The following is a 27,127-nucleotide window of genomic DNA, read 5'->3' on the forward strand; positions in this document are numbered from 1 at the left end:
AGTCTTTCAATACAGGAATTGCCATTCATGATGTCATTATTAGAAATTGATAGACGAAGTGTGATGAGGGGTTTCAAAACTGTCTTGATGAGTGATCATTCACTTATTAAAATAGTGTCCTTGATTGAATGACCCATTGCCCTAAAGAGGAAAGTCAGTGGAGCAATTTATTATTCATGTACGTAGATTTACAGAAGCTTATCAAACAAAAAATAAGTTACAATATTATCATACGAGGGAAAATTTTCCCAGAAAAGTAAAATCACGACAATTTAGATAGTTAATAAGATAACAAAAGAACACTATGTGTTTACATGTACCATCAGGTTAGATAAATGTTATCAAGTTTAGTACAATGAAGATGAAATCTTACTTAATTCCAACAGCTAGCCTAACATGTTGTTATAATATTTAAATACATCTAAAAAGTGAAGTTAAAAAAAGTGAAGTCATGAGCCTCCCCTGGTGGCACAGCGGTTGATTGCTGGGCTGCGAAGCTGCCGTAGCCTCTGCAGCGCAGGTTCAATCCCTGGCTGCCAACAAGGGTCCCACATGGCGTGACAGACCTCTCCTGCTGCGTCCACTGCTCCCCTCAGCAGTGAATTTCGTCAGTCTGCCTGTTCTGTTCTCAGCTCTGGCTCTGGTGAATTCTCTCACCTTCCTGTGCTTCTGACTATGCCGAGTGCTTGTATAAATAAATAAATAAATCTTTAAAAAAAAAAAAGTGAAGTCATGTCCATTGTTCAATGTCATAAAACCTTATTTACTCAAATAGTAAAGCAAATACCCAAAACAAATAAGCAAATGCTAAGCACTAACCTTTAAAGTATGCATTGGCTATCTCATCAGTTCAGAGTGAGTTCATACACATGTGTTCTTGACAATCCAGGAATAGTCAATCACAGACATGATTACTATGGCAAGTCTCCCAGGTGACATTAAAAAGATTCTAAAATGATTTAAATCTTCTACTACTCAAGTTCTTAGAAAATAAAGGGACTGCTATAAAATTAAAATTCTATTATGGCTATAGTGGAAAAATAGATTAAAAACTGCCAGGATGTAAATTAGTGGCTCTAGTACATGAAAAATACTTATTTTCAACAAGTTAAAAGGAGCAGGGTATGTACTGCAGGAAGATACTGCCCATCTAAGAAATGTAAAAAGCTTCATCAAATTCTGAAAGAGTGTTAGTATCAAGGGGTACCCTGAGGTCCCCCAAACTTGTACACAAAGGTTAAGCAGATTTAGTGTAAATGAATGATAATAGAATTAATGTGCATTGAAAGAAAAATATATTTTTATATCACCGAAAATTTATGAGAAAATGCCCAGCCAATAGGGTTGGTCTGCAGTAAGGCTAAGGAGGCCTGAAAGCTTGTCACAGAACCACAGGAAAAGGGGTTCTGAAGCAAATCCCAGCAAATCCCAGACAAAGAAAATTAAAGTCCAAGTCAAGGTAATGGCTGCCATCATCATCCTCACATGTCCTTTCAAGTGTCTCTACATGTCTGTCCTCCACATGTCTTCTTCCTGGCAGTATCAGGGTGTAAGTCCAGCTACGTGAATTAAAACTCAAATTTTAAAAAAATAAAAGAGTAACTTAAAAAAAAAAAAAAGTTAAACTCAACTTTTCTTCCCCTAAGCCTGAGCCAACCTGCCTTCTGTTATATAGCTTCATTGGGCTGCTCAGATCTACCCAGGGGAAATGGACCTCCTTTTTTTATGCAGCAGTTTCTGTAAAAATGGGACTAATATTTTTGATTTGGGCAAGCTCAAATGTGCACAAATTCCCATGACTAGCTCACTTTCTGAAGTATCATATTTTAAAAGAAGTATCACTAAAGGGCCTCCCTCGTTGCCTAAGGGTTAAGTCTCAGTGCTATCACCAGTTAGGTCTGAGTTTGATGCCTAGCGAGGGAGCTAACCCACATATAGTAGACCTCTCCTGTCTCATCCACTGCTCCCCTTAGCAGTGTATTTCAATAGATCTGCTTGTTCTGCTCCCCACCCCATCTCTAGTGAATCCTCTCCCCACACACACGCACCTCTGGCCTACACCCCAGTTCTTCCATACATTTTTTTAAAAGTATCACTGAAGAGGGAAAAAATGATATGAAAATCAAGAATAAATGTGACACTCTTTTTAAAAGAGTTATTAAGATGGAATTGGAATAAAAATAGACATACCACCAAAGGAGTAACATTAAAAGCTCAAAAATATGTATGAGAGATCACACTTATGTGGATAGGTAACTTACAACAAAGGAGTCAAGTATATATGTTAGAGAAAGGAAAGTCATCTCAACAAATGGAAGCCTTGGCATGTAATAGAGTGAAACTAGAGCACTCTCTCACAACACCACCACACAAATTACTCAAAATGTATTAAAAACTTGAATGTAAGTCCTGAAACCATAAAACACATAAAAGAAAACAGACAAAACAGTCTTTGGGGACTCAACTCCAATACCACAGAAAACAAAAGCAAAAATAAATGAAATTACATCAAACGAAGAATTGTCTGCATAAGTGAAAGACACTTATTAAAATGAAAAGAGACCCTAATGAATGGGAGGAAGTATTTACCTCTCATATCTCACATGGGACTACTATGCAATATCTACAAAGAATTCATACAAATCAAATAACTCAATAAAATTTGCATACGAGTTACATATTTTTCCAAAGAAATCACACACACGACCCATAGGCACATGGAAAAAAGCTCTTTATTACTTATCAGACATGCAAATCCAAATTATAAGGAGGTACTACTTCACACCTGTGAGAATGGCCCACAAAATAAAGATCAGAAATGAGTGTTGCTAAGGATGTGGCATAAAAAGAACCCTTATACACTGTTGGTAGGAACATAGACTAGTACAGCCCCTCTGGAAAATAGTATGAAAGTTTCTCAAAATATTAAAAGTAGAACTACCATATGACCAGGAATTCCACCCCGAGATAACTACCAGAAGAATGTAAAAACACTGATTCAAAGAGGTATGTTCCATGTTCATTGCAGAATTATTTATAATATCTAAGATGTTGAAACAATCTAAATGCCATTGACACACAACTGGACAAAAATATAATGGCAAATATACCTAAGGGAATACTGTTCAACTATTAAAAAGAATGAAATCTTGCCATTTTGAAACATGGAAGGAACGGGAAAGGATTACTCTAAGTAAAATATGTCAGGAGAAATAAAAATACCAGATGATTTCACTCATGCATGCATTTTTAAAGAAAACAGGAACAAACAAAACTAAACCAAAAATAAACCTAGAAATCTGAATATAAAATTAAGACTACCAGAGGGGGCAAGAGAAGAATAAGGAGTAAGCCCTTTGGTGGAAGATTATAGATGTTTTCTTAACGGATGTGGTGTGGTAACATGCATGTATGTTAAGAGATGTAAATGTACACCCCCTAAATTATACAGTGTTGTGCACCAACAGTGTATTTATTTAAGAAAGCATTTTCTGTAACAACTGCATGAGTCCATAACTCTATATTGTACAGTAGATTCATGCAAAGGATGAGTTGAAACTAAAAAAAAAAAAAATCTCTGAAATGTTTTCCAGTTCGTGGGTTTGACCTCAATTTGTATGCCATTCAGAAAATTTTACTCTATAAAAATAAACATTTTGATTATAGAAAGCTAGAAGTTTTTACTTACACTAATTACTGCTTATAATTTAGCAAACCTATTTTAGAACAAACTTACCTGAGTAAGATGATAATTACATCTCAGCTGATTTTGAGAAATTTCATGTACTATAAAAGGACTGTACAAAATATAATGTGAAAAGAAAACTGAAAAACCTGTTGTTTAATTTGCATATCAAACAGAATAAGAACAATTTTAACTTTATATATTTAGATACACACTGGGAGAAAAATCAGAAAACCAATTAGGAATAGCACTAAAGTTATAAAAATTCATTACTTGTGAGTGAAATATACTCAATGGAAATGCTCTCTTTGGCACTGCAAAATAATATGCTCTTAAGGGCAAAGAATATATAATATCTTAGGATTATATATTTTCCTAATTGTAATATTTTTCTACTATTATAATGTTATAGCAACAAAATAGGTGATCACTAAAAAATTACCATATATCTGTGATGTCAAAAAAATACATTTTGGGGTATGAGAAATAAGGACTTAGAGTGAAAATCTCCTTTGGGCTTTCAGAATGTGTTCAAGGAAAGAATTTGATAACCAGAATATAATGCAGAATCTATCAAGAATACAAATTGTCATCTGGTTTGGAGAAATACTAAAATATGGATCGTTCTGGTTTATCACTTTTGTGTGTGCAAACTGTGGTTATATTTCTAGAAGGAAAACCTAGTATAGGTGTTAATTCACCATAAGCATTTATAAACATTTAAAAGGATAAAGCAATAATAAAGCAAGAGTTCCAATTATGGAACAAAGGTAGTAATAAACAAGCTACAAAACTATGTGAATCTCCCCAAAAATCATACAATTATAAATTTATAAACAAACTGAATAAAAATAAAATTACTGATGGTGCTTATAATATGTTGACAGATACACAGGTAATGTTTCCTCTTTTCCCCTTATAGCCATTCTTCAACTTATATTTAATGAACCCATGGTATTCTGCTAACATTTTTAAATTAACTTTTTTTATTTACAAAATATAAACTCCTGTCTAGAAATAGCATTGCAATAGCTTTAGGGATTGATACCAATGGCAAAGTAAATAAAAACAAACAAAACCAAATGGGACTCTATCACTAAAGAGTCTGCACAGTGAAAAAAGCCACCACAAAAATTAAAAGGCAATCTACAAACTTGAAGAAGACATTTGCAACTCACACATCTGACAATGGATTAATATCCAAAATATATAAAGCACCCATGCAAATAAACCACACACGCAAAAAAAAAAAAAAAAAAAAAAAAAAAAAAAAAAACTCAAGAAAAATGGGCTGAAGATGAACAGATGAACAGATTTCTCTCCAAAAAAAACATACAGATGGCTAATTGCAATAGGCACATGGGGCTCCCCTGGTGGTGCAAGGGGTTAAGCACTGCACTAGGAGGCAATCCACACCCTTTGTAGCAGGAGTCCATCCCCGGCCAGGCAAACCTCTCCTGTCTTGCCTGCTGCTCCCCTCAGCAGTGTATTTCAGTCAATCTGCCCGTTCTGTTTCCCCCTCTGTCTCTTGTGGATCTTCTCAACCCCCTGCATCTCTGGCCTGTACCCCAGCTGTTGTATGCATAAATATGTAACATGCGTTACATACCTTATTTTCCTTATCTTCTGTGTTGCGAGGCTGCCCGCAGCCTCTGCAGCGCCAGTTCGATCCCCGGCCACCGGCGAGGGTCCCTCAAAAAAAAAAAATATGTATATATAGTTATTCAAAAGGGACATAAGAAGCACCAAAGGATAGCATTACTGACATCCCCAAAATTCCCAAAGCTCATCATGACATACTACATGGGGCAATGAAACAAAAAATGCTTACTGCTTACTATGTGCGATGCTTACAATGTGCAAAGTAAGGAATTATTCATTACTGTTAATATGAAAACTACTGGGCTTTCCCTAATGGTCTAGGGGTTAAGTCTTAGTGCTATCATCACTAAGGCCTGAATTCGATCCCCAGGAAGGGAGCTAACCCACATGGCACAGCAGACCTCTCTTGTCTCACCCGCTGCTCCCCACAGCAGCGTATTTCAGTAGATCTAACTGTTCTGATCACACTCTGTCTTTAGTGAATCCTTTCATCCCTGCACCTCTGCCTGCACCCCAGTTCTTCTATGCAAAAAAAAAAGAAGACTATTGTGATAATGATCAACTGTTAGATTTAATATTTGTGATAACAGAAAAAATGAAGTTTTTAAAAATGTGTCAATACCTTTTCACCTTTAAAAAATAAAACAATCCTCATAGCTTATAACCAGCTTTCATTATGTGGATGTATTAATAATACAGAGTTTTTAAAAAACAATGTATGGTAAAATTTTAAACTGAAAGCCATAAATTCCTTAGCACACTAGTAGGAGAATTTATGTTAAGAGCTGTTCATAAATGCTTTAGGGTATTATTACCAGGTTTTTAATCACAGGTTAAAGATCTAGCCTAACCCTCATCAATTGACATAAGAAATTAATAGTGATATAGTAATGTATATTTTCTACAAATAGTAACAAATATGCTGAAGCACTAACGTTCAGCTTCAGTGCAATTAACAGTACAGTAACCTCCAGATCAGGAAAGTTTAAAGTCAATAGCTGAAAACTACTTGAATGGACAGTGATTGATTTTGCTTGCTCTGGCTGTAGGGGAATGATTGATCTAAACTTTATTTTGTGCTAGCCTTTTCTCTATTGCAAGCCTAATGAGGCATAAGGGGTGAAGTGAAAATGGAAACAATAGAAATAGATTTGTGTCTGCACGGGGCAACAACATGGTGATGACATAAAAAATTAATCCAACCAGCTAGTTAGTATCAAAAAGCTATACTCTTGATTTTCTAGAAACTTTTTCTTCCAAAGATGATATTAATTTTTTTACATTTCAGCAGTTCAATTCTCTTTGATTAAACAAGTTACTATGGAGCACCTTCTATAAACCTAGAAGTGGCAGAAGATGTTTAGAATGAACATTTTATTTAATATAGTTTATAAAAGTGCCATTAAAATGAAAAATGCCATTCCCAAAACATATAAAAAATAGACTATTGGCTGTACTATAAGAAGAATCAAATCTGTTGGTAAATACTTGTTTTGATGGTTTATTGAAAAGGTTAAAAATAAATATTTGAAAAATAGTAGCTCTAAGACCCCATCTCTCATTTAAACTCTCAAAGCATCAGCAGATAATATCTTGCGATTTGAAAGTACACATTTTTCCTACTAAAAAGGTACATTTAAATTGTGTTGTGGATGATAGTTAAATGTGACTACAAGATATTCCCTGAAAGAAAAAAACATACTAAATGTAATCGACTACAATACAGATTTGATGTTACTAAACACTACACTACAATCATTAAATCAGTAAGTAAATCTGTTAAGTATTATTTTGGGCACTGGTGTCATGGAGTCAAACACGCATGGGAACATCTAACTGTATATTCAGAATGAGGTGAGAGTGAGAGACGTAACTGAACAATTGTAGTTCAGAGGAAGAAAGCATGAAGGCAGAGAAGGGGACTGTAGAGCTTCCATGAATGTGAAGGTCTGAGTAGCAAGGTGAACTCCATGAACAAGGACAGGGAATAGGTTTTTATAGTCGGGGCAGTTTGCACAGGACTTGGCACATGAACCTTGTATCAGTTGTTTCTTCTGGGAATGGAAACTGAAAGAGAAGTAAGAATGCAGCAGTTGTTTTTAGAGTTGGATCTATGAAAAGGAAAGGGAGGGATGTAGGATGAGGCAGGGGGAATTGAAACTCTTCTGCAAGCCTGAAAAAGTCTCTCGACAATCCAATTTGGAACTTTGGAGCTCCAGAGCAAAGCTATCTAGTTGGTGGGACCTATATTAGACACCAGTGACTGGATTTGCTCAGTCATTGGCAGGAGCCACCATAAGAAGAGCATGACTCGGGGCCTCCCTGGTAACTCAGGGGTTAAAGATTACGCTATCAAACTAAAGCCAGCCACTGCAGCATGAGTTCCATCCCTGCCAAGCAGCAGACCTCTCCTGCCTTGCCCACTGCTCCCCTCAGCAGTGTATTTCAGTAGATTTACCTGTTGTAGCCCCTGGTGAAACCTCTCACCCCTGCACCTATGACTTACACCCCAGTTCTTGTATGCATAAATAAATAAATCTTTTCAAAAGAAGAAGAGGATCATGACTCAGCTCAAAAGATGAGACAGACAAGAAGGTACAGTTGGGCACCATAAATTGCCCACACTCCACACAGGTGGCCAGGGGGTCCTACCTTGAAGAGATTCTCTGTGAGCTACAAGCCTGCTTGGGGTGTGCAACTGTATTTTTGTTCCATTCACATGTAGGGTGTGGTTACTAGACAGAGCAAAGCATAAGGTTGGGGACAAGACCAGAAGCAAGTCTTGAAGAGCCAGTGTGTCTCTCTGGGGATTTTGGATCTTATCCTACAGGTAGTGGAGGCCATGGAAACGTTTTAAAAAGCAATCAGTAAGAGCCAATTTCCGGGCCTCCCCTGGTGGCGCAGTGGTTGAGCGCTGGGCTGCGAAGCTGCCTGCAGCCTCTGCAGCACTGGTTTGATCCCAGGCTGCTGGCAAGGGTCCCACATAGCGTGCAGACCTCTCTTGCCACGCCCGCTGCTCCCCTCAGCAGTGTATTTTGTCAGTCTGCCTGTTCTGCTCCCCGCTGTGGCTCTGGTGAATTCTCTAACCCTCCCACACTTCTGACTGTACCCAGTGCTTGTATAAATGAATAAATTAATTTTTTTAAAAGAGCCAATTTCCACTCTCAGTCTCCTCTGCAGCATGGAAATGAGATCTGGATGTAGGGTCTTTGTTGAAGATGTTAGAAAGACTGAGTGTAAACATGAACAGGACATGACTTAGGAATGGAGACCAGAAGTAAATTAGAGAGATTTTAGGAAAGTAAGCACTTTGAGATGTGATGACTGATTAGACTTGAGGAAAAAACAAGGAGTCTTAGACACATCCTCATTTTTAATGGCACAAAAAAATTGTATGCTCTCAGAATTAGGTTAAAGGAAATAATAAAATAGGCTTACTATAAATTTCTTCCACTCAAAATGTAAAGTTGTCCAATTATTGCAGCTAAATCCTTGATCATTGCCCTATATTCTAGTTCTTGCTGTGATTACGCAGCACTATCTCAGACTTGTGCCAAGTATCAAACAAAGAAATACCAACTGCTAAAGGTGATTTGGAGCATTGGAGGCAGTCCCAGGATCTCAGTTGCAAAGGAAAGTCTTAGAGAAAATAAACGCAGAATAGGCAACAAGCACACACAACAAAAGCAGCCCCTACCACACACACACACAAAAAACAGAGTGCTAAATGTGGTATTTATTGGCACTAAATCTGAAAGCAAAGCAAAACGTTAATAATTAATTTTGGGTTATGTTGTTATTTAAATAAATGTTTAATTAAAAACTCCCTGCATAAAATATGCACTTGAATAACATATGATCCCAGGGTACTTATGCAGCATCAGTCTCGAAAAGAAAAAAAAAACAAAAAAACATATATACCTGACCTTTACTACTTTTCTTCCCCCATCCTCAAAATCTTATTCATTCAACCAGCATTCAACCGAAATTTCATCTTTTTTTTGGATGTTTGTCTCTCATGTTCCCTTATGGAAAATTCAATTGTTGATTCAACTCTGCCTCTATGGGTGGATGTATGGCTGGATAATTAAATTTAAAATTCTAAAAAAATAATTCACTGTTGAATTTCCTGCACCTAACAACATGTTTGAAAATTCAGTTATTGAATAATATCTGTTAAGATGATTATATTGGAGACTGTCATTTCACCATACAAAGTAGAACAAAAGTATGAAGGGATGGAGAAAATGAAGAAATAAGAATAAAGGAATATTCTATAGTTCTTATTACAGAGTCTTAGAAATGTCTTATTCTTGACATGTCTAAATTACCAACCTCTTAAAAGGATATAAAAAGAAAACTTTCTTTAAAGTTTTTCAGGATTCCTGCTCAAACTGAAACAAATATTTGAACTCTCACAGCATGTCAAAATTTTCTTCAATAACTATCATTATCTATCTAGACCTATATCACATATATGATATAGACATGTTTACTGATTTAATATTAAATTTCTTTTATTGTTACATTATAAGCAACTTGAAAACAGGTTTTTATAGACACCATTTCTTTGTACCTAACAACCCTAATAACAGTGTGCTATGACACAAATAATATTAAGTTCCTGGTAAGTGCATTAATAACATAATTTTCCCTATGGCAGTATTTTCAAGAGATGGTATTTACACCAGGTTTTCCAATTCCAGCACTATTGACACTTGGACATTGTTGTGGGCTGTATTGTGTATTGTAGGGTATTTATTAGCCTTTCTACTAGATGCCAATAACTCCCAGATTCTTCCTCACACTTGTGACAATCATAAATATCTTCAGACATTGTCAAATGTCCCCCGGGGAAGGGGAGGCAAGCAAACCTATTGCGAACCATGGATTTAAAAGATGAAACTACAATTGTATAGTTATACAGGCTACAATTGTATAAATATTAATTTCGACAGACAATAATCACCAACTAACCTGGTATCATTCAGGGACATGTAAGCAATTCAGGAGTCCATGAAATTGCCTATGTGTATTTACCTGGAAAATGAGAAAACAGAAAGGAGACAGAAACTCAGAATTTGTAAACATTGTCACTGCACATTCTTTTCATAGTAAATATTTTTGATAGTGATATAAACTGACACAACAAACATTTTCACAGCCGAATGAACAACTATGTGACTGGATTTATTTATGTTTCCAAAAGCAAAATTTACCCCTGACTGGTACAAACCATCAACCCCTATGGAAGTACATAACCTTAAGGACTTAATACCAATATATTGCATATATTTTCACATTTATATATTTATAAAATTTTGAGATAACATATATGTTGATTTCTACCATTAGCAAACAAAATGATTTATTCTGTTTAATAAGTGCTAATAAAGCACCAAATATTTTTCCAGAAGCTGCTAACAGCATCCAACTTACATATGGTGGGAATAAGCTATCCTATAGAATAAAATAGCATTATAATGTTGTTAATGCTATGATACAGATGAAAATATTACAAAAGCATAGAAAAGACACCCCTAGCTCATCTTTATAGGCAGTGCAGGAGGCACAGGATTTCTTTTAAACAGATGACTAACATAGTTATAAATATGCTGTAGATAAAGCTTCAGGACTGGAGGCAAGCAGACCACTTCAAAGCCTTTTACAATAATCTACCTAAGAAATATTAAGAAGTAGACCAGTGGTAGAAGGCTGGAGGGAAAGACGACAAATTTGAGAAAGACTTGGAAACAAATACAATGAGAATTTCATGAGTAACATTATATGAGGTTTGGGGATAGAAAAGATTTACATGGTCTGTCCAGATTCTAGCTATAACTGACTGTGTAGTTGTGTGCTATTAATTGAGATAAGTAGAACAGAAGAGGAAAAGCTTTAGGAAAGAAAGGCGATGGTTTTCCCTGAATTTCCACTGACAGTGCACACAGCTGAGGCGTTTTACCTGGTCTGATGTTAGGAAGATTAGAACCGTAAAGACAAATATTCAGATTGATTCAAGGTTAGGGTAGCTTTTATTTTTTTTATAATAAATTTTATTTTTATATTCCCCATACAATTGCAACCCCCACATTCTGATCCCAATCCCTCCCCTCTAGCCCCCCACCCCCAAAAAGTGTCTCTGGTTCATAGTTTTTGTTGATTTTGATTCACTTTCTTATAGTTATTCATTTTCTGGTCCCTTATTTAAGTTTTCTAGATTCCTGCTATGAGTGAGACCATCCGGTATTTTTCTTTTCTTTTTGGCTTATTTCACTGAGCATGATCCTTTCCAGTGCCATCCATGTTGCTGCAAATTGCATGTGTTTATCTTTTTTGAATGCTGAGTAATATTCCATGGTATATATGTACCACATCTTCTTGATACAGTCATCTATTTTTGGGCATTTGGGCTGTTTCCAAAGCTTAGCTATTGAAAACAGTGCTGCTATAAACATAGGTGTGCAGGTGCTCTTTGGAATTGATGTTTCTGTGTCCTTTGGGTAAATACCTAGGAGTGGAATTGCTGGATCATATGGAAGCTCTATGTTTAGTAGGTCAAGAAATCTCCACACAGCTCTCCTTAGTGGTTGGACCAGTTTGCACTCCCACCAACAGTGCAGGAGAGTTCCTTTTTCTCCACAACCTCGCCAACATTTGTTGTTGCTAGTTTTTTTAATATGTGCCATTCTCACTGGTGTAAGATGGTATCTCATGGTAGTTTTTGATTTCCATTTCCCCTGATACAAGTGATGTGAACATTTTTTCATATGCTTGTTGGCCATTTGCATTTCCTCTTCAGAGAAGTTTCTTTTTAGCTCTTCTGCCCATTTTTTGACTGGGTTATTTCTTTGTTGTTGTTGAGTCTCATCAGCTCTTTGCAGATTTTGTGATCAGTCCTTTATCATTAGTGTTGGGTACAAAAATGTTCTCCCAGTCAGTGGGGTTTCTCTTTGTTTTTGTTATTGTCTCTTTTGCTGTGCAGAAGCTCTTTAATTTGATGTAGTCCCAGCTGTTTATCTTTGTCTTCACTATCACTGCTTTGGGTGATGTGTCTGTAAAGATGTCTTTGATGTGCAAATCATGTAGTGTTTCGCCTATATTCCTTCTATATATTTTATGGTTTCAGGTCTTATGTCTAGTTCTTTAATCCATTTTGAGCTGATTTTTGTGTATGGTGTGAGGTAGTGGTCAAGCTTCATTTTTTTGCATGTAGCGACCCAGTTTTCCCAGCACCATTTATTGAACAACTTTCTTTGCTCCAATGCATAGTCTTTGCTCCTTTGTCAAAGATTAGTTGACCATAAATCTGTGGGTTTATTTCTGGATTTTCTATTCGATTCCATTGGTCTGTATGTCTGTTCTTGTTCCAATACCATGCAGTTTTGATGATTATGGCTTTGTAGTATAGTTTGAAGTCTGGGCGTGTGATGCCTCCTTTCCCTTCTTTCTTTTTCAGGAGAGCTTTGCTATTCGGGGTTTTTTGTGATTCCATATGAATTTCATCAATAATTGTTCTATTTCTTTGAAGAATGACATTGAAATTTTGATTGGAATAGCATTGAATCTGTATATTGCTTTTGGTAGGATGGCCATTTTAATAATGTTTATCTTTTCCAATCCATGAGCAGGGATGTCTTTCCATTTTCTTTGTGTTCCTCTTCTATTTCTTTTACAGTGTTTTTATAGTTTCTTTGTATAGGTCCTTTACCTCTTTTGTTAGATTTATTCCCAAATATTTGATTTTTTTTTTGTTTCAATAATAAAAGGGATGTTTTTTTTTATTTCTTCTTCAGATTTATTGTTTGTGTATAGGAAGTCTACTGACTTTTGCGTGTTGATTTTGTATCCTGCCACTTTACTGAACTGATTGATGAGTTGAATTAGTTTTTTTCTGTGGAGTTTTTGGGTCTCTATGTATATTATCATATCATCTGCAAATAGTGATAGTTTGACTTCTTCTTTTCCTATATGGATTCCTTGGATGTCTTTCTCTTAGCTATTGCTCTGGCTAGGACTGCCAGTATTATATTGAAAAGCAGTGGTGAGAGTGGGCATCCTTGTCTTGTTCCAGATCTTAATGGAATTGCTTTCAGCTTTTCACCATTGTTAATGATACTGGCTTTGGCTCTCATAGATGGCCTTAATGATGTTGAGGTATGTTCCTTGTATCCCAAGAATTTCAAGGCTTTTATCATGAATGGGTGTTGCACTTTGTCGAAAGCTTTCTCAGCATCTATTGATATTATCATATGGTTTTATATTTCTTTTTGTTGATGTGTTGATAACGTTGATTGATTTTCGGATGTTAAACCATCCTTGTGTCCTGGAATGAATCCTACTTGGTCGTGGAATTATCTTATGGATACATTGTTGGATTCTGATAGCTAAAATTTTTTTGAGGATTTTTGCATCAGTGTTCATTAGGGAGATTGGCCTATAGTTTTCCTTTTTTTGTGTTGTCCTTATTCAGTTTTGGTATTAGTGTAATGTTGGCTTCATAGAACGTGTTTGGTATTGTCTCTTCCTTCTCAAATTTTTGGAAGAGTTTGTGAAGGATAGGCACCAATTCATCTCTGAATGTTTGGTAGAATTCGTTTGTAAATCCATCAGGTCCTGGGCTTTTGTTTTTGGGGGAGGTTTTTGATTACCATTCAATTTCGCTGCTTGTAATTGGTCTGTTTAGGTGTTCTATTTCTTCTTTATCTAGCTTTGGGTGATTGTAAAGTTGTAGGAATTTGTCCATCTCCTCTAGATTGTTGAACTTGTTTCCCATACAACTCTTCATAGTAGTTACTGATTATTCTTTTGATTTCCTGTTGTCCGTTGTGATTTCTCCTCTTTCATTGCTGATCCTGTTTATTTGTGCTTTCTCCCTTTTTTCCTTTGTGAGCCTGGCTAGGGGTTTGTCTATTTTATTGATTTTTTCGAAGAACCAGCTCTTGGTTTCATTAATCTTTTGGATTGTTTTTAGTTTCAATTTCATTTATTTCTGCTTTGGTTTTTATTATTTCTTTTCTTCTACTGTTTTTGGGTTTTTTTTTGTTGTTCTTTTTCTAGATCTTTGAGCTTCGAAATTAGGTTGTTTCTTTGAGTTCTTTCTTGTTTCTTGATGTGAGCTTCTATTGCTATATATTTTCCTCTTATTACTGCTTTTGCTGCGTCCCATACATTTAGGATATTGGTGTCCTCCTTGTCATTCAATTCAAAGAATTTTTTAATTTCCTCTTTGATCTCCTCATTAGTCCAGTGGTCTTCCAGTAGTGTGGTTTTTAGTCTCCATGAGGTAGGAAAGTTCCTTGCCTTCTTTTTATGGTTTATTCCTAGTTTGATGCCTTCATGGTCAGAAAAGATGGTTGATATGATTTCAATCTTGGTGTGTCTGTTGATGTTTGTCTTGTGCCCCAGTATGTGATCGATCCTGGAGAATGATCCGTGTGCGCTTGAGAAAAATGTGTACTCCGTTTTTTGGGGGTTTAGTGTTCTATAGATGTCTGTTAAGCCCAAATGCTCTAGGTCCTTATTTAGAGCTTTAGTTTCTTTACTTATTTTTTGTCTTGTTGATCTATCCATTGTTGATAGTGGTGTGTTGAAGTCTCCCACTACATATGTGTTTTCTCTGATGTTGTGTTTTCAGAGATGACAACAGTTGTCTGATATATTTTTGGTGTTCCTTCGTTTGGTGAGTATATTGTTATGTGTTATTTCTTCTTGAACTATTGTCCCTTTGATCATAATGTAGTGACCGTTGGGATCCCTTTTTATTTTTTTGAGTTTGAAATCTGTTTTATCTGATATAAGTATAGCTGTTCCTGCTTTCTTTTTTGGTCCATTTGCTTGTAGGATTGTTTTCCATCCTTTAACTTGGAGTCTATTTTTATCTTTTGTAGCTAAATGTGTTTCCTGGAGACAGCAAAAGGTTGGTTTTGTTTCTTAATCCAGGCTGCAACTCTGTGTCTTTTTATTGAAGAGTTTAGTCCATTTACATTTAGGGTTAATATTGATATGTTAGCATCTGTATTTGCCATTGTGTTTGTCTTTCCTTTGATTTTATTTATTCTTTTAATATCTTTGTTTTTCCTTGACTTTTTTCGTTGTTATTCGTCCCTCTGAGGTTCTGGCTTTTAGGATTCCTTTTTAGTATTTTTTGGAGTGGGGTTTATTGGTAATGAAGTTCCATAGTTTCTGTTTGTCTGGGAAGGTCCTTATTCTTTCTTCATAGAGGAAGGAAAGCTTTGCGGGATAGAGTATTCTTGATTGACATCTGTTTTCTTGGAGTCTGTTGACTATGTCCTTCCACTCTCTCCTTGCCCGTAGTGTTTCTTCAGAGAAGTCTGCTGTCAGCCTGATTGGTTTTCCTTTGAATGTTATTTGTTTCTTCCCTCTTGTCAGCTTCATTATTTTTTCCTTGTCCTGGATTCTTGGGAGCTTCACTATTATGTGTCTTGCTGTATTTTTCCTTTCGTCATGGAAGTTTGGTGTTCTTCTTGCTTCTTGTATATCAATTTTCAGCTCCTTCTTCACATTTGGGAAGTTCTCTTCAATTATCTCCTGGAATATTTTCTCTGTTCCTACATCTCTCTCCTCTCCTTCTGGTATTCCTATAACTTTTATATTTCCTTTCCTCATGGTGTCCGATAGTTCCCGAAGTCTTTCTTCGTTCTTTTTCCTTCGTACTTCTCTTTCCTTTTCTGTTTGTTCTTTTTATTTCTGTGTCTTCAAGAGAACTTATTCGTTCTTCCATTTCATCTATTCTGCTTTCATTGCTTTTCCAAGAATTCTTTAGTTCTTCCATTAATTCTTTGATCTCCTGCATTTCTTTTACTTCCTCTTTAGGGACTCAATTTCATTCTTCTGATCGTTGATTATTTTTCCCTTATCATTGTTTTCCTTTATGAGTTCTGTCATTTTTTTAATCATGGAAATTTTAAATTCTCTTTCTGGAAGGCTCAGAATTTCTTCCATGTTACTGTCGTTGCAATCTGGGGGCTGGTTTTCTTTTTGTGGTGTGCTTCTTCCCTGAGGAGTTGCTTTGTTGCGTGTGGTTCTTCTACTCCCTACTGTCTGTTTTCTAATTTGCCATATGTGTTGGGACACTGTGTTGCTGGGACTGGCCGGCATCTTGGGTGAGCTTCTCTGCTCCCCTCTGGCTCCTCCGGGAGCCATCTGTCAGTTTCAAGCAGTCTTTACTGAAGAAAGGCCCCTGTTCTAAAATGCCAATGTGGGGACACACTCCCCTGTGCTCCTGGTCTGCCCCGGCGGTGGGTTCCCTCTCCCCCTCTGGGCTTGGACTGCAGGCCAGAGGTGTTCTGGTGTGGGCAAACTTCTTCGGCTCACCTCTGGCTCCTGAGGGAGCCTTCTGCAGGCAGTCTTTACTGAAGAAATGTCCCTGTTCTAAAATGGTGATGCGGGACACACTCCCTGCGTGTCCAGTCTCAGCACACTCTTCTGCGTGCCTGGTCTGCCCAGGCTTTGGGTACTCGCTCCCCCAGTGGGCTCAGACTACTGGTTGGCAGGGGCCCAGCGTGGGCTAACTTCCCAGCTGGCCACTGGCTCCTCCAGGAGCCTCTGCTGGTTTCAAGTCGCTAGGTGGCGCCAGAGATCTCTCCTAGAGCCCTTGGGGAGCTGTTTTTTTTTTTTTTTTTTTCACCCCGTGGGACAGGAAACAGAGCGGGAATGGTAGGGTAAACCTCAACGGCTTTGGGGTGCTGTGTCTGCCTTGTGCCCCACCATCATGGAGAACCCACGCCCCGAATTTTGTGCTCCGGATCTCAGTTCCAAAGCCCTCAGGTCCAGGACGCGGGCTGTAGCCCAGTTCAGTGTCCACAGAATGGCGTCTTTTGCACCCCGCTCCCGTGCCTGGGTGCCTGGTTCCTGGATACTCAGTGCGCATCTCCCTGCAAGCCTAGGTGGCAGGCATGGGGACCTGGGCAGCCACGATCCCAATCCGCATTTGCTTTTCAACCGCGCTGCTTTTTGGCGCTATCCCGATCCCGATCCGCGTTTGTTTTTCCTGCGCTGCTTTTCCGCACAAGCTTACCGGGTGGCCCGGGGCTGTGTGCTGGTCCTGGCCTCCTCCTGGGGGGCGGGGTCTCTGTTTAATGGCGCCTGGAGCTTACCTCGGCGCGAATCCTGCAGGGTTCTCAGCAGCTCCCATTCTCGGGGTGTGGTGGCTGCAATAGTTCCTTTCCACTCACAGTCCCGCTTGCTGCGTAGTTTGTTCTTGTTGGTCGTTTTAGTCTGTTGTTTTCCTCCTCTCTGCTGGTCGGAGAGTGCCGCCTCTGTGGGCGGGGGAGAGGAGCAGGGCTCTGCGCTTTCCTCCCTTCCAGTCCTCTCTTATGGCAACTTCCTTCTTCGGGTAGTTTGCTGGAGTCACCCGTTTATCTTCCGTGTCCCAGTTCTCACTGGGACCTGCCGCTTTTCCTCCCTATTAACTTTTTTTAATGGGCGATCTTACTCGCAGCATCTCCTCGCCACCATGTTGCTCCGCCCTTTTTAGGGTAGCTTTTAAAAAAAAATTCAGATGAGTATAGTAGAAGGAATGAAGATGGGAGATATTTACGAGTGATGGTGAGAAAGCGCTTCCGATAATGAACCATGAGTCTAAAAAAAGTGAAATGTGAAACGAATTCCCCTCCCTTTGGCCCTGAGACAATATTAGATTCAATACAATAGAATTTCATAGAATAAATAAAATATATGTTGTGGTATGAGGAATGTGATTGGGAAAACAGTTGATCTTCACAAATAAAAACTGAAATTTATTAATAAGATTTCTGATTTATAATAGCACTAGGTGATAATGAAGTTTAGCATTATTACCATAGAGTATAAGTAACACATGGAATCACTATAGTCAGGAAATCGGTAGACTTTGAGGTGTGAATAAAACATTCATATGAGACTTGCAGTGAGTGTTATGGTAGGATTTAGAGTAAAGAAAGAAAATTGAGTATCAATGTTTTCAATGGAAAGGACTTCCAAAGGAAACAATGGTTTTGTTATTTCTCCATTAGAGGAACAGTAATGATTTCCAACTTGAATTCAGCATTGAGGAAGTAGTGCCAGGATTTGTTTGAGGGAAGAAATATCTTCCAATTAAAAGGACAACCTTAACATGCTCTAAAAATACTTTGTAAAAAGAACAAAACTGAAGCAATACTTGCTCACTGACAGGAACACTGATTTCACATTCCCTTTAATGCTCTGGGAGCTAATACATCAAGAGCCTCCATCTAAATGTTCTTTACAATAACACCAAAACTTAGAAATTACCATAGAATTCAGTTTGTCCTGATCAAGAAAAAAAAAGTAGATTTAGAGAAAATTTGTCATAATTAATGAAATACTCATTGCAGTGCAATTGTGGTGCAATTTTTCTTTCTTATACAGTATTTTAAAATGTTTAGAATAATATGGTGGACATCTATGTTCCTTGATTTCATTCCCACTCAGGGGAATGAAATGAAAGGTATTATCTTATACTTTTAAATCATATCATAAACAATGTTGTAAACCAATGTTATCTCAATTTAAAAGAATATATAGAGTGACTATCAAAACTATTTGAGCATGCTTCTCTGCATTATAGTGCTGAAATGCTTTCAGGTAATAAACTTGCTTTAGAACCTTGGGATCAATAAGCAGTTGAAATGTAGGTAATATTTCAAGACATAGTAATAAAAATGAAGACACTGACTAGAGGAAGCATTAAAGGAATTAATTGAATGTATGTAGGGAAAGGAATGAGGACAGATAGTAATAGACTGTATAAGTATGTAAGATAGTATACTCTGGTCTACAAACTCTTTCAATGGCAAAAATTATAGTTGGATTGCTAACAGTAATTGAGTTATGATATCTATGAAGGTATAATAAAGTAAGCTAGAAACAGTTTACATTAATCTTGGGGGGAATATATGATCATGACATATTTTCCAAAACATGGCAAATATCTTCCAAACCCCAGAAACACTGCTCAAAATTCAGTTACTATTGATATATCACTATAAATAGATTTAGATAATTTATCTAGAGCTTCCAAACACCCCATGAAATAGTAACATTCCCATTGCACAGACTGAAACAACTAAAATGTTTTCCATGATTTTTCCTGAGTACATAGTTAGAAGGTCTAAGATTAAATTCAGGTTTCACTCTTTCAATTATAGCCCAAAACAAGAACACCTCACTTCTCAGAGTTGACGTGTTCTTTGCAGTTATTTTGTTAACTCAGATTTTCACTTTTTTCCATTCACATTAACACTATGAAGAGGAATTTCATAATAGTAAAGGTTCATTACCATACTATCAAGAGAAAAAGGATGATATAGATTAAAAAAGTGAAAGAATAAATTTCACTATAAAAATTCCTGAATAGTTTTTAGATGAATATGACTATACTGGCATGAAAATGACTAAATTGGAGAATTCAGATCAGGATTTCATAATTCTCTAAGTGCTAGATCTTGAAGAAAGAATACTACCCTCAAAATACTTATAAACTGTTTCTCTTTTTTTAAGATTATTTATTTATTTATACAAGAGCTGGGGTACAGGCCAGAGGCGCGAGAGGGTGAGAGGATTCACTAGAGACAGAACGGGAAGCAGAACAGGCAGACAGACCGAAATACACTGCTGAGGCGAGCAGTGGGCAAGGCAGAAGAGGTCTGCTACACCATGTGGTATCTCCCTGGCTGGCTGGGAATTGAACTTGCACTGCAGAAGTTGCGGACAGCGTCACAGCGCTGCGCTCAACCTGCTGTGCCACCGGGGAAATCCCAAAAACTGTTTCTTATGTGACATATTCTTTCATTCAATAAATATTTATCAAACATCTACCAGGTTTCATATAGTCAACATAATATTCATTCACTATTATAAGGGAAGAATATAAACAATATATGGACAAATAAGTAAAATTTATATGTATACAAGTGTAAGTGTAATGGAGTAATACAAAGGAGGAAGAATAGTTAGGATTTCCAAGGGGTATTGCAATTTTTTTTTTTAAAGATTTATTTATACAAGAACCAGGGTGCAGGCCAGATGTGCAGGAGGGTGAGAGGATTCACCAGAGAGAGTGGGGAACAGAACAGGCAGACTACCTGAAATACACTGCTGAGGAGAGCAGTGTACAACACAGGAGAGGTCTGCCGTGCCATGTGGGTTGCTCCATGGCCAGCGGGGATCGAACTGGCACTGCAAAGGCTGCGGACAGCTTCACAGCACTGTGCTCAACTGCCTGTACCACCAGGGCTGCCCGGGTATTTCCTTTTTAAGTGAAGATGAACCTTAATGAAAGTATTACACTTACATTACAAGGAGCATTGGTAATAGCTTATCACACATGAATAAAGATTCTAGGCAAAGTCAACAGAAAACACCAAGTTCCTGAGAACTGAGAGTCCCAGAAGGGAGGATAGGATGATGGAATGCAGTAAGACAATAAAGAGATAACAGGAGGTAAGACCCCGAGATATGTGTGAGCACCAAGTTATCTAGCATCTTGTGGTCCATTTAATGAATTTGACTTTTACTCTAAGAAATCATTTGAGGTTCTGAGCAGAAACAGGGAAATGAGTAAAGACACCTACAATAATGCAAGCAGTCATGCTGGAGATTTGGATTCAATTATTTACAGAGAAGATGGAGAACAGCTGGATTCTCCTTAAATTAAGAAGCTAGAACCATCAGGAGTGAAAAAAGGATAATATGTAAATTGCAAGACAAAGATAGCAGTGAAAAAAATGACTTTCCATTTTTCAGCCAGAAGAATGAGAAGGATGAAGCTATCATTAAATAAAGTGATTAAAGATAAAGTACTATCATTTAGGCTCTGAGTAATTCTTGCCAACTGTAATATTTTAGGATAAACTGCCTTTTTGTTTCTTGGCATTTGAATTTTACTGTTGATTTAGTTCCAAGCTATATCAAATCATCTCATGCATTATATCATATTAATAATAAATATCCCCATTCCTTTAACATTTCTTCAATATGACATAATAAATGAATTATGATGTTTTAAGTCCTGTTTGCTTTTGCAGTTTGATAAGGTACTGAACATTTTAGTTTCACGAGAGAATCCGCCCCTTTCAAACCATAACTGTCCTTTTTATTTTACCTATTACTTTAGCAATTGTTGGAGACTAGTAAAATGTTAACTTCCCAATTTTAAGCTTCCCAAACTTACTAAGAGAGAAGAAACATAGATGGAGGCAGATAGCTTTAAGAAATTACAATCAATGTATTTTTTTTCATTCATTAAAGAACAATGGTGGGCTTTGGAAATAAAAAAAAATTAAGTGCCTCTAGTTATGAATTTAAAGGAGACAAATGACGTAAAACACTGAAGATAATGAAGTAAATTTAGTCCCTATCCAATTAGTGACAAGCTGAGCCCTTCGATGACAAAACAATTAAATGCACCTTTATAATTTTATTGAATCAGAGCAAATATTACCAATACAAAAATCAAAACAAGTGTGAGTTTCATATTTCAAAGACAAATTTAGTATTATAGCTATCAGGTCAACACAGGAATTAAAATGAGTCATGTAATTAAGTTGGTCCTCAACTTTCTTAATAACTATCATGCAGTTGTGCTGTATTGAAAGAATTAATAAAATAACATATGCAAAATAGCTGAAGTCACCTGAAAAATATTAAGGCCTAAACTTACAGTAGCTGATAATTTCCATAGCTTCAAGAGACACAGGCTCATCATATGAAAGAAAAATTATATCACTGAAAGATAAGTGGTATGGCCCATGGTCTCAAGTCTGAACTGGTTGTACTTTAATCCTTCTCTTTACGCTTCTTTACTCCTGGGAAAGTTACTCACTTTTCTGTTACACACCATTTCACTGATGTCATTTCTTCCTGTTCATAGGCATTACTCATGCATCCATAACTTCTAGCACAACTATTTGGCCATGAGCAATTATAAAAATGAAGCAAATAGCAGAGAATATTTACTACCAGTCTCGATCGTTGTGCTTACTAGCCATGGACACTTTATTTCCATTTCTGTCCTTTTTTTTAATTTGAATGTTGTATTTTATAAGAAAAATTAATTATGTATAGAGTATAGACAAATTGAAGCAACTAAAAATGACTATACACGTATATGTGCAGTGCTATATTTACACTTTTAATGACTGGCATTAGAACAAAATAGTGTTGGAGTAGATATAGTTAGACATAAGCCACTCAGAACAAGTAAATGCACCTTCACAGTTTGTTAAATCAGAGCAAAAATTACCGGTAGAAAAATCGAAAACAAATGTGATTTTTGTATTTCAAAGACAAATTTAGTATAGCTTTCAGGTCAACACAGGAATTAACTTTCTTAAACCACTGCATGTTTTCCATTTCTCTCTTTTAACCTCTCTTTAAACCACTCCCAAAAGGTATATACCCCAAATATACACTTCTTAAATCAAACTGAAATCAGGAATATTAGGTTGCCAACTCATAATTCTATAACTCATTCTATCCTTATGTCAGTTTGAAAATTTGATAATAGATAATATAAAAATTCAAGAAAGAGCAATCATTGTCAATTTATCCTAAAATTATTATTTTTCTATGAAAAAAGTAATTTAAAGACATCTTTTCTCCAAAATTATAGTCCTCACAACACAATCTGTTCACAACATAGAACTAAATTTATGTTTTAGATTGAGCTATTGTTGGTTATTAAATGGTAAAATATACACTGATGGAATAATACTTTGTGTTTGTTATTAATAATTTTCATATTTGAACAAGTTTTTTCACTTTTAACTCAGCATCTCATTGAAGATAAATTATTTTGAATAAAAAATGAGGTACAGAGAAATGAGAGCCCTTGCACATTAGCAAGAATACAGAGGGATTCCTAAGAGAAAAACAAGCAAACATGAAGGGCAAACTCTTCTGCTTTAACATTTTGCCCACGTCCAGCTACACTTCTTTGCTTCCTCTAACACCAGATTTTGCAGTCATAAGTCCTACTTTTCCTTAAATGTCTCAGATAAAGCATGCTAGCAGAGCAGAAATGATGGACTGGAGGAAAGACACAGGGAAGAAGAGGGTGCTCTTGCACTGGTGCACTACTGACAGCCACTGCTGTGTGTGTGTGATTCTCTGTGGTGCTGGGGCCTACTGAGGAGTCTTGGGAAAAGCATCTAAGAATCACGTCCAATGATAAAAAGTAAAACATTAGACATACTTTCCCCTTATGTAATAAAAGATAGTTCCACAGGGCATTAACTCTTCAGTTTCTCCACGCTGAACATGTGTGAGAGATAGGTTGCTACAAATCCTCATCCCAAGATATCAGAGAAAAACTAGGGCAAAGCAGCAAGAGGTGCCAAGGATGTGCTTGCATGATAAACTCTCAGATTCTGCCTATTCAAAACTAGTTTGCCCAATTATGAAATAAAGACATGATAAATTAAAGTTCTATAAAGAGGTATTTTATACAATCCACTCCATGCCCCACTGAGATATATATGTGTATACTCTCCTTTAATCCAATTCAACCTATAGTCCCCTTCATCCAGATCAAAAAATGTGAGACTTCATAAAAGACAATTATTCTTACTAATTATATGCCTTGCTCTTACAACTCACTGAGTCCTTAGCCAATATTCACCATTTAGCCCCCATCCTTTTCAAGCATGTATTCTCGATCCCTTATTCACATATGAATGATCAAGTATTTTTGTCTGGTGATGTAACTCCTAATATTCCTCAAGGAATTCTCCAAATGCCATTCCTTTTTGGGTTATGGTTGCTTGAAGTTCATGTCAATAAAGCTAGGATAAATGGGGATGATTGGTTTTGGCTCAACATCTATGCCACACACTAGGAGATAGAACTTCAACCTCCAATGGTAGTCCCTAAGCTAGCACCTTAGCTGAAACGTTATGATGATGGTCTATGGCTCCACCAGTCTAGATGTTCTGAGTGATGAGATAGGTAGGAAAACCAGTGTGTCTTCTAATCATGCACATATTGCAGAATCTCTTACTATAAATTAAGTAGTTTCTTGTTCCAAAGTAATGCTGTGCAGGCACCCTACTAATAGATCAAGAATCTTTATGCACACATATGATGGTGCAGTCTGGTGGCAGTACCTACTATCAGTAATAGGCCCCTGGTGTCAGCTGTAGAATAACACAGTCTTCAAATTCTATCTATGGGTTGGCTTTTGAGTACCAATGCTCACTAAAAGCAGAGCCTGAAACCAAAACCGGTTATTTACTTTAGAATGCTAAGGAGTGGGAGTGAAGAAAGGAGCTACAACCAAAATAATCATATTGACTACAACTAAAGGTGACTTAACACTTGGTGCCACCAAAATTTCCTGAGAGACCTTATTAAATATAACTCAAAACTATCAACTCAGGGGACAAATGAGGGATCCATTTATCTACTGGCTCCTATCACCCACTGATGAAGAGTTGCCTTATGCAGGGTCATCTTTTCAATACTTCCAAGTAGTCCCTTCATGAGGATCAAGTAATTCCAGTACTTTCAGACAAGCTCCAGGGCCAGAAGTGAAAGACCAGGCAATGTAAATAAGGCAAGGTGCATGAGGTTAACTTGTGCAAAGTTTTTCAAAGACTGCACAGAATCAATGTACTGTGGCTGACATAGAAGGTTAAGAGCAAGAGTCTATGACATTGGCATAAGAGCTCTTCAAAGATTTGGTACTCTCCGTGGTTAAGGTGGATATAGTGAAGGCGAATTCTCACTCCATAGTTCTCTACAAATATTTCTTTTTCTTCCTCTTCTGTGGATCAAGTTGAAGCTTCATCATATATATGTTTTTATCATATACATATATGTATATATAATTTTATGTATCTTGAATTGTATAGCCATAATCAAAAAAAGCATTAGCTAAAATATTACTTTAAGAAAATTAATGGCAATCATAAGATACATGAATAATATACGGTAAATTTGAGGGGTTTTTTTACCCAATGGGAGGGTTTGTTCCTCCCACTGTCCACTAAGACTATTAAGGAACTTTCTTTCTTAACATATAACTACGCCATGCAAATTAGTTTATTCTTTCACATAAGTAGAGAATTCTTTTTGGGAGCATCTTAAAGCAATGAGTGAAGACTTTGCAATTCTTCTAAATTCATGTTTATCAATGCTTTATATCAGTGGGTGACGAAGCAAATGTTATTTTCATTGTCCATTCAGAAAAAAATAAAGGCATTAATGATTGTAGTCTTGATTTCATAGCATTTTTGTCATGAAACAAGACAGAACACTATAAAGCTAAAACAATATAAACTAGTTGATTGATTTTTGTTACCCTATAGGTTTTTTATTTATTCTGATTTAGTGAAGATACCAGGTGATTTATTTCATTTACTGCAAGTGGATGTTACTCACACTTCCATGATGAACCTGGCGTATTAAGATTTGGTAAAAGTTTTGTGAACTGAATTATTCTCACAATAAAATTGCTCTGTAGTTATAACTTAGTAGGAGTATTATCATTTATTTCCTAGGCTGAATAATACTAAAAGCAGAGTTTTAAAGAGAAACTTGCTTATAATTATAAGGAAAATAATGTCAATAAAATACCTACAATGTGCTATGGGCTAAAGATTCTGAGAGACAATGAATACATTTTGGTTCTTTGCCCTCAATGTCTGGCAGAAAAAATTCAGTTTGCTTTGTAAAACTCAATACTCATTGCAATAAAATTTCATGACATTGTTTGTGTGTGTGTGTGTGTATAATTTTCTGACATATGTGGAATCTAAGACCATAGACCAGATTTACCAATTTTTAAAAGTGATATATTCTCCTAGACATAATCAGCAAAAATAGGCATCATTTTCACCCAGCCTTGTAGCCACATTCAAGCAAATATCAAGTCCCATCTATTTGTCTCTTCTTACACTTTTCAAAGGTCTGATTTTATTTTATCCTCCTTATCATCTTTCTGATTCAAGCCATCATATTTATATCTAATCTGTAACCGTTTCCTTTTTCCCTGCTTTCATCATTTTATGTGCATCCCACATTACACCACATCCTATAATTTGGGTGACAATACTCCCACGTGTCTAATACAATCTCAGTTTGTCTATTATAATTATTGAGAATAGATTCAGTCTAAAAAATGATCCAATTGTATGATAAATTGCATTATCATCCTACTGTAAAGATGTTATAATCAATTTGACCACCTTACACTTTTCAGTCTTTCAGTGAGAATCTTATGCAAGTTTCAAAACTCTCTAAAATTTGACCACACTTTACATTTTGAGCATTATTTAATATATATTCTCATCTCTCAACCTACCTAAATAATACTTCATCTTTAATTATGTTGATGACCAACTCAAATTCCTTGATTTCATTCTTATCTGATCATGTACAAAATTTCCTTTGAAATACAGTGAGTACTCCATCATTTCTATTGATTTGTGACAGACATATTTTTTTCTAGGAAATATGCTCTAATATACAGCATTTGTTTTCCTTACATGTTTTAAGAGGGAGCAGAATTAAGTAGTGTTTAATAGCAAGGACTCTGGTATCACAATACTTATACCTGAATATTGAAGTGTTCACTGAATTAAACTATTTTCTCACTTTATTAAACAACTTCACAAGACAGCAAAAGATTACTTATCATTAAGTAGAAAAAGTGTTAGGAAAAAGTAGGAACCAAATAACATTTGGCACTTCAAATATGCTATCCACTCCACCACAGCTTTTCTCCTATCTATAAATCTTTCCATATTTGAATATAACTAATGGAAGTGAGATATATTATAAACTATATCTTATCTGATTAAATATTTTACAACATAT

The sequence above is a fragment of the Talpa occidentalis genome, unplaced genomic scaffold (genome assembly GCF_014898055.3).
Source record: "Talpa occidentalis isolate TD23 unplaced genomic scaffold, MPIMG_talOcc4v2.1 talOcc4.11, whole genome shotgun sequence".
Lineage (NCBI taxonomy): Eukaryota > Metazoa > Chordata > Mammalia > Eulipotyphla > Talpidae > Talpa > Talpa occidentalis.